The following is an 8,845-nucleotide window of genomic DNA, read 5'->3' on the forward strand; positions in this document are numbered from 1 at the left end:
ATTACAGGCATGTGTCACTGTGCCCCACTGGTTCCTCTCTGTTGCTTTTCACCTAAGTCCCTCCAAACTTTCTGAGTCTGAGGTTAGGCGTTAGTTCTTCAAAGAAGTTTCTCATTCTAAGTAGACTTAAGTTTTCCTCAATACATCTTCCCATCCTTACTAAAACTTCAAAGGGATTGACAGTAATAATTAAATTATAATTCAAGAAAATTTAATAGTTGATAGCTGGTCACCAGTGAGAGTTTACATTCTGTTGGAAGCAGAGCTATGATTGGTTTGGGTGAACTCATATCTACATTTTAGGGGCTGAATTCCAGCTCCTGTATTCTTCCTTCTTGGGTGAATTTCTTAATCTGTTGAGGTCTGACTTTTCCCTTCAGAAATGGTTGTAACATTACTGACCACAATCAGCTTCTATAAGGATAAAATTAAATTCTGTCTATAAAATGCATAACTCACAGTAGAGAAAACATCAGAAAGACCTACAAATGACTAGTTAGTATTATTTTTTGGTACTGGTACCTAGTTGAGTGGATGGATGAATACTGACTGAGCCAGGTTATTTGCCAAGTCTAGGAGTACAATCCTCGCTGCAGAATAGCATGATCATTCTAAGGTTCCAGGAACCTTGCTTATTAGAGATTTTCCTCTAATCAGGGAACTAGAATGCCCAAGGGAAGTTGGGCTCAAAGTAGTTTTCATGGTTACATCTTTTACAATCCTGGTTAGAGACAGAATATTTGCAAAAGGTCCAGGAAATCCAATTTGTTTCTAGCCCTTGGGGGTCTTAGGAAATGGGGAAAGACTCATAAGAGGTCAGAGAGAAGGATTAGGGGACAGGATTCTGGTTTTCTTGAAGGTGAAGGGGCATCTGAGGCAATAATACTTGCATGTGAGGAGACATAAAACTAATCAAGGCTTTGCAAATTCTTGCGTGCCACTCTACCATACAAAGGAAAAAAAACTGCTTTTGAATAAACATAAAAAGGCAACTTTAAAATTTGAAGGAAAGTGTTTACCTCCCTCAGGATGAATTGCCATTCTGGGATACACAAGCCCAACTGGAGAGCATATTTATTTCTGACTGCATTGAGTGCTGTAGAGAGGAGTTAGTGCAGAGCTTTGTCAGCGGGCTGACCCAGTTTAAAACTGAAAGAAATGTGGCTTTCTTTTTTACAGTGAGTCATGGACCATACAGGCTTTAAATCGGCTTTTTGGGGTTTGACAGTTTGATGGTTGAAGTCATTTATATTTCCTTAAATAGAAGGAGCAGAAACAATGACAACTTTTGGGGAGGCATATAATTTTAGAATTTAGAGACCACGTAGTCTAAAGCCATTAATTCACCAGTGGTTACACTGCAAGCAGATATCTGAGCTTCAGTACCACAAAGAAAAATCTATTTCCTACTTATCAAGACCCCATGTCTCTCACCTCATGCTGAGGCACCTTCTGGGGAAAACTGCACTTCCTAAACTTAAGGGGTGACATCATGCATGGTGTCATGCTTCTTGAGCTATGTAGAGCTTGGAGAATTCACTTCCTCTGCTGCCACTTTGTTGTCCCCAACAGTTAGAGTTTATCCTTGAATTCCATTCTCATGGAGGCCCTGGAAAGTATGCTCCTTGCTCCTCCTTGTCTGCTACCTGCCTTCCTGCCTGTCTGTCTGTCTGTGTCTTTCTCTGTTTCTCTCTGCTTCTCTCTGTCTCTCTATTTGTTCCTGTCTGTCTCTCTCTCTCTGTCTCTTTGTCTCTCTATCTCTGTCTCTCTGTCTCTGTCTCTGTCTCTGTCTCTGTCTCTGTCTCTCTCTCTCTCTCTGAAATACACAGCATTTAGTAACTGGCAAGGATGTGGAGACACAAATAAAAATATGCTTTGAAAAATTAATATATTCACAATATTTAGAAGACCCTTGTCTCCTTTTGCTTCCCCCTTGTTTATTGCTTCTCCCTTAACAGTAAAGTGATTCCCAGATGAAATCTCAAGCGTCGGTTACACTGTTTGTGGAGCCAGGCAGGTGGCTGGCAGGAGCACCCAGAACCTCTCTGTATGTTCCCTTTGCATTACCTTTACTGAGGCAACTGAGGGAGTGAATTCAGCACACAGAGTCCTCTTTTCTCCTCTGTTTTGCTTTTCTTCTTTTCTTCTTGTGATTGTGTGGTGCTAAGTTCATTTCCAAGAATTAACAGAGAAGAAGGTGTTGGATTTCACTCCCTAGCCACAACACAAGCTCTGCTCAGAGCTCTATGTCTGGATTGCCACACCCATGAAACAACTCTAGTGAGGGAAATTCCTTGAAATCCTCATTAAAATGCCACCAAGACTCATAATTGTTGAAGCAAAAAAGTAGGTATTTTGCAATTTCTCAGTGTTTTCAAATCAGCATTCCATTTATTCATGTACTGAAAAGTATTTATCATGTACCTGCTATGTGCTGGACTGCAGTCCAAATACTAGTGAAGAGAGACAATCTTTTGTCTGCAAGAGATTCTTTGTCCTGGTTGGAGAGACAAAAACAAATACATTAATGTCAACCCAATTTTTAAAACCATTTATCACTGGACACATTAAAGTATAGGAACTATTTGAGGTGCTTATAGACAATATCTCATTTAATTCTAGCCACAACACTATGGAGTAGGTTACAATAAAGTATAAAATTATATCATATAACACAATATAAGATGTGCAATTAATCATCTTGGTTTTTTCCTATGTGCCTATATCTGAACACTGGAAAGCAGGTGATATATGAAAAAGAGAGATGTTTTTCTCATGGTATTAGAGGCTGTAACATCCACAACGAAGGGCTGCACTGGTGCAGACTACCCTGCAGCCCGCTGAGAAGACTGAGGATGAAAGAGCACCCGTAAGAGAAGGTGAAGCCAAACATGATTTTAGTTTTGTAACAACCTCCTTGCAATAACCTCTCCCGAAACACCAGGCTCTGTCTTTTATTCAGGGCAGAGCCTTCACAAGAAAATCCTGTCTTACTACCCCACACCTTAATCCCATTCCCCTCTGGATGACACTTCTAACACATGAACTATTGAGACCACATTCAGTTCACAACAATCATAACACTTTTTGTAGCTGAAAATTCTATAAGTTTCTCAATGTCTTGGAGCTCCCCAGTGCCTGAACTAGAACCTGAATTCAGAGTCAACTGAATGAAAGCCAAACATCTGCTCTGAGCTTTTTCCTCCTTCCATTTACCAGTGTTATTAAGTAATCACTCTGTCTTGTGTACTTTGTCCCCTGTAGGAATAGAGCGATATGAAGTTCTATTTATCATTAAGCAATACCCAGCAGGTAGAAGATATGGAGGTACAAATACACTGCTGCAATGATGTATTAAGAGAACTCCAAAAGGAGGGGCAGGAGGAAAAGCCCGGAGAGAGCTACTCTATCCAGTTTACCTGAACTGCCAGGAGAAATGGCACTAGAACTACATCCATCTGTGTGCTGAATTCCCTTTCAGTTAAGGATGCAGTTGCATGAAAACTAAGTCACTTATAGATGAAACTGGAAGAGACAGTAAGGAAATGGGAATGATGTTCTAAGCAAAAATGGAGTTGGGTTAATGACTCATTTGGGCTCTTTCAAGGTGATTGATACCTATTTAGAATATCAATTCCTGATGCCCATCCCTAGGGAAGTATGTAGCTGTATTTGTTTATTCTTTTATCTTGAGGTGTGGCCCATATGGGAGTGTCTGTCTCTTCCAAGTTGAAAGTCACCTTGTCTTCCATCTTGTCTCCTTGAGGGCCTGGCCCTGTCTGGCTGCCTATATTTCTATCTAATTCAGCTGCCTACAATATTCCCTCCCCCACACCCAAAAGAAGTAACCTAAACTGCCATGAGGAAAACGTAGGCAATGACAGGTCTGACTTCTTCAGGCTGAAAGAAGTCGCAGCTGTTGCCTGGCAGTCAGAGATACTCATTTAGCCCCAAACTCCAAACAGTAAAATTAGAGAAAACAGTGTCAAATTTACCCAAATCTCTACCACCAAGCTATAACTCTGGTTTCCTTCTTGGGAAATTTCTCTTCAAATTAGCTGTTCTCCAACTTTAATGTGTGACCGAATAACCTTGGAAACTTTAAAAGACTCCATATTTTCTCAGACCTCAGGGTTTTGATATAATTTATTCAGAGCACTTTCAAGTCTCTGAATATAAAGTATCAAAAAAGATTTAAAATATGAAGCACTTCTGATATTGATGATCTGCCTACGAAGTCTTGAAGAAAAACCAATAACAGACCTACTGCAGCAGACAACGCCCTACTCATACAGAACAAAGGAAAACAGATTCACAGGCATTCCTTACACTGCATATTGCCACTTGACTCTTCCCATGTCATTTCTAGATCCTTTCTCCCTGTGGGCTCTCCTGATGGGCTCTAGACCCAGGACCCCTCCCACCTACGTTTAGTGAAATAACCCAGTTCTAGCCTACAGGCACCTCTGGGATTTCTAGCTGTTTTGTGGCAGAATAGGAAGTTTCAAGGTGACCAACTGCTGCCACTGACCCCTGACCCTTTGAAGTAGATGAATATTACAGTTACGACAAGTGCTTTGACATTGAAATTAGGATCTCTAACTTGGTCAGGCATCTAGTCTAAGCCCATTTTTCGGACAGCCCTTGTGTGAGTGGTGTGGAAGTGAGAATCATTAGGAAGTGGGCTCTGTGTGGAGTGTCTATGTAGCTCCACAGAGGATAATGAGTGCTGTACCTGCATTTGGCTGTCGTCAGTGGCTGCAGGGGCCGCTTCCTGGTGGTGGTGTGATACAGTATCCAACTGCGCTCTAGTTTATGCAGTACTTTCAATTGCACCCCAAAAAATCTTGTCTATTTAGGAGTCAGTTAGGCCCAGGGAAATCAGAACAATTATTCCTTTCATGGCTAATGAGATATGGCTAACAAGTGGGCAAGAAATGAGCTTTACTGTGTCTTTTTCTATTTTCTAATGCTAACAATACAGTATCTCAGACAGGGTAAGTTGTTAAGAAAAAATCTTATTTTGCCTCATAATTCAAGTCTAAGTCTAAGGGTCAATATTTGATGTCGCCTTCTTGCAAATAGGATTTAGAAATGGCTCAAAATATCATGTGGATAGATCTGGGGTGCACATGGGAGGCCTTCTCAAACTGGCATTCACAGTGAAACCATTCTTGATGTATTGAGATAAACTGTTAGATCCCTCCTGCTTCCACTTCTCAACATATGGCAATTAGCATTGAGTGTCACACTGAGTTTCAGAGGGGCCCCCGTACTAAAAGTGTCACGCACTGTAATGGTGTTTGAGAATTTGGTGCTAGGTGGTAACAGTGGCTGAGGATTCCTGGCTGCTTTGTGGTGGGTTGGTGCTTTCTCCTTGGAGCCCTCTTCAACTTGGATGTGTTTTTCCCCTCTCATTCCAGTAGTTTCACAAGTTGGTGACTATACTCTGAATCAGTGTCGAGCTCAGAGTAGCAAGACTGAGTTTGTGGTTTTCAACTAAGGTCCTGTCTTGGTTACATTTCTGTCATTTCTCGGATAAAAATACCTGACACCCAAAATTAAAGAAAGAAAAGTTGATTTAGCTAGCAGTTTGTGGGTTTCAGTCCATAATCATTGGCTCCAAGACAGAGTGACACATGGCAGAGGGCAGCTGTTCATGGTGGCAGGAAACAGCAAAGGCAGCAAGAGCAAAAAGGGAGGAGTAGTGGCAGTAGCAGGGGAGGCAGAAGCAAGCCTCTTTCCCTTCCTTATATTGCATTCAGTCTATCCACCTCAGAGCCAGGTAGCATTCACACCCATAATCCCAGCAGCTCTAACACCCATAATCCCAATATGGATTATGAATTAATCACAAATCTTAGAAGCCTGCTGCCTCATCACTCTGTGAGGTTTTGAGGGACAATTAGACATAAACTATACCAGGTCCCTAACTTACACACTTTCTTTTTGCTCCAAATTCCACCCTGGTCCCTGAAGCTAAAGTAGCCATCTTATAATATGAAACTAAAATCTAGTTAGAAATAGCTAATGTAAATAATGGGCTTGTGTTCTTATGGATATAGTTGAAAAAAAAAAAAAAAAAGAACAAGTCCTGAAACTGCTTATCTCTAAGACCTTTCATACCTGAGATAATAAATGTGAGCTTTATGTTCCTGGTTTTAAAAATTATCTGATTTTAAATTATCTTAACTGATATGGACTCATGTTATGTAACTTGATTTTTTTCTCTTACTCAATAGATGCAACTTTGTATTTCTCTGACAATAATGTATTTGACAGTATTTATGATACTAAATCTTAAGCTTCTTTGTATGTCCATTCTATTTGGCCACAATGTCCTGTTCTTTTGTGTTTTGAACTGTTTTCATTCTATTTTTTAGTATTTGTGCCTAATAAAGCTCATTTGGGAAGAATTTAGTAAATGAAGTGAAGCCATCTGACTATATTGATAAACAGTAGTTATAAACTGATTAAAAGATGGTAACAATATTATACAGAAACCAGTAAATAATTTCTGCTTCAGCCCATATTTCTGCACAAGTAAGAAAGTGTTTTGTGTCTGTGTTGTTCCTTTAGAACTTTCTGCCTCTGACAATGGCTCCTGGAAGGGACAGTTGGGACATCTATCCATCTCAAAGAACAACTGAGACAGGTTTCAGTTATATGAAGAGTTATGGGGTGGCTTTGATGAGAGATGAGAAGAAAGAAAGTATGAGTTAAAAGAAAGGAAGGAAAGTAGCAAAATCCAAGAGAATAAAGGATCACAAATAACAAGGCACAGAAAAAGTGAAGAGGTAACTGAGAGTGCCAGGTGAAAAGCAAGTACTCATGAACAGACAGCATGTAACTTGTGTACAAGCTGTACCCACTTTAGTCATCTTAGCTTAACAATACTTCAGTTGACACTGCAATCATTTTCCTTCTTCAATACATCAGTAATTCCATAAGGTGCAAGGTAACCTCCATAGGATTCAAGGCACCAAAGAAAAATGTTGCCAAGACAAAAATCCCTCTGGAAGATACAGTGCTTCAAACCAAGTCCCCTTCAGCCTGGAATAGTCCTGCAACAATTAAACAGTGATGCAGATATCTTCTTTCCACATGCGAAGCCCTCGTCTCCCAGATTCTGTGACCTGTCATGGCTCATGGGGTACTGGCTGCTGGTGTAATAGACTTGTGGCTTTTAGGATCAGGAGTCTGAACCCAGCGTTACATGTCACGTTAGTGTCCACGCTTTCTCTCTACATAGCTTTCTCCGGAATCCTGCATCTTCACTACACAATGTTTGTGAGAGTAGAATATTAACCATCACTGACAGTATGCCAACCTGTATCATATATTTTTCAGAACAGCTTTCAAAAATAATCAGCATTGCAACCAAAATCACTTTTTATACTGTCTAACTGACAGCTAGTTCATTTCACTTTTGGGTAGGTTTTCAAAATGTAACAGTTGGCTTGCCAACTTGGTTGGACTGGAGGCTTCCTAATAGGTTAGGAAAGCATACTTTGGGGTACATGACCTTGAATACGATATCTGATCACTGGACCCTTCCTCTCTGGCAGCATTTCCTTGCTTTGCTTTCTGGCTGCCATGAAGTGAGCTATCTATCTATCTATCTAACGATATCTGATCACTGGACCCTTCCTCTCTGGCAGCATTTCCTTGCTTTGCTTTCTGGCTGCCATGAAGTGAGAGGATTCTTCCCACCATTCCCCCCCTACCCCTGCCATGATATTCTTGTCTCAGAACCAATGAATCAAACTAAACTTCTTCTGTTTCAAATTGTGAGTGTTGGGTATTTGATGCTAGAGCCAGGAAATATGACTAAAGAACAAAAGAATTAGTTCATTATCACACACTTGTGAATTGAATTATTTCTTCAACTGTGCCTCAGTTTTTAAAAAATACATGACATGAGGATAAAAATCCCTACTTTATGAAGTTGTGTTTGCAAATAAAAGTTGCTAGAGCTTTTGGAATGCTCCAGAACATTGGAATCTGGAAAACCAACAAGGCAGAATGCTTTTTCCCCATACCTACTCCAGCATTTGCTATTAACTGATATCTTGATTATAACTTGGCTATTCTTTCTGGAGTCAATAAAACTGCAGTTTTGTTTTAATTTGCATTTTTCTAAATGGTCAGTGATGTCGACCATTTATTGATATGTTTATTGGCCATTTGTACTAGTTTTATGAAATGTCTATTCCTTTCTCTCTTTATTTTTTCTTTTTTACTTTCTTTTTTTAATTTTTAAAGAGAATACAAGGACTAGCCAGATAGTTCAGTGGACGAAAGTGCCTGCTTAAGCAGAGCACAGCAGCCGATGTTCGATTCCCAGCCTGCTATGCTGGCCCCACCTTTGGGGCGTGCTGAGACTGGGTGTGGTGGTGTGTGCCTGTAATCCCAGCACTTGGGAGGCTGAAAATGGGAGAAACACTGAGTCCGATGTACATATGGAGACCCTGTATACCCTGTACTAAATACATAAAATAAATAAGTAAATAGAATACAAAAATAGTAGACAAAAAACATTAGAAATGATGCAGAATTTCACTAAACAAGATGATAGGAATTCAACAATGGTTGTTATGCTGCGTATTGGTATCTGTTTATTTCTTTTGCCCATTGTTTGATGGCTCTCTAAATTTGGGGGTTGTAAATTTTTTATGTCTTTATATAATCTAGATATTAGTCCATGTTATGATGCATAATGATTGCATTCATTTCCCACAGTTTATATGTATAACATTTGCATCTTTGTTGTTCTTACCTCCCCTCCCTGCACTCCTCTTCCTCCTTCTGCAGATTTCATTCTCATCCTGTATCCTACTTCCCT

This window comes from Octodon degus, unplaced genomic scaffold, assembly GCF_000260255.1.
Source record: "Octodon degus isolate 3935 unplaced genomic scaffold, OctDeg1.0 scaffold00159, whole genome shotgun sequence".
Classification (NCBI taxonomy): domain Eukaryota; kingdom Metazoa; phylum Chordata; class Mammalia; order Rodentia; family Octodontidae; genus Octodon; species Octodon degus.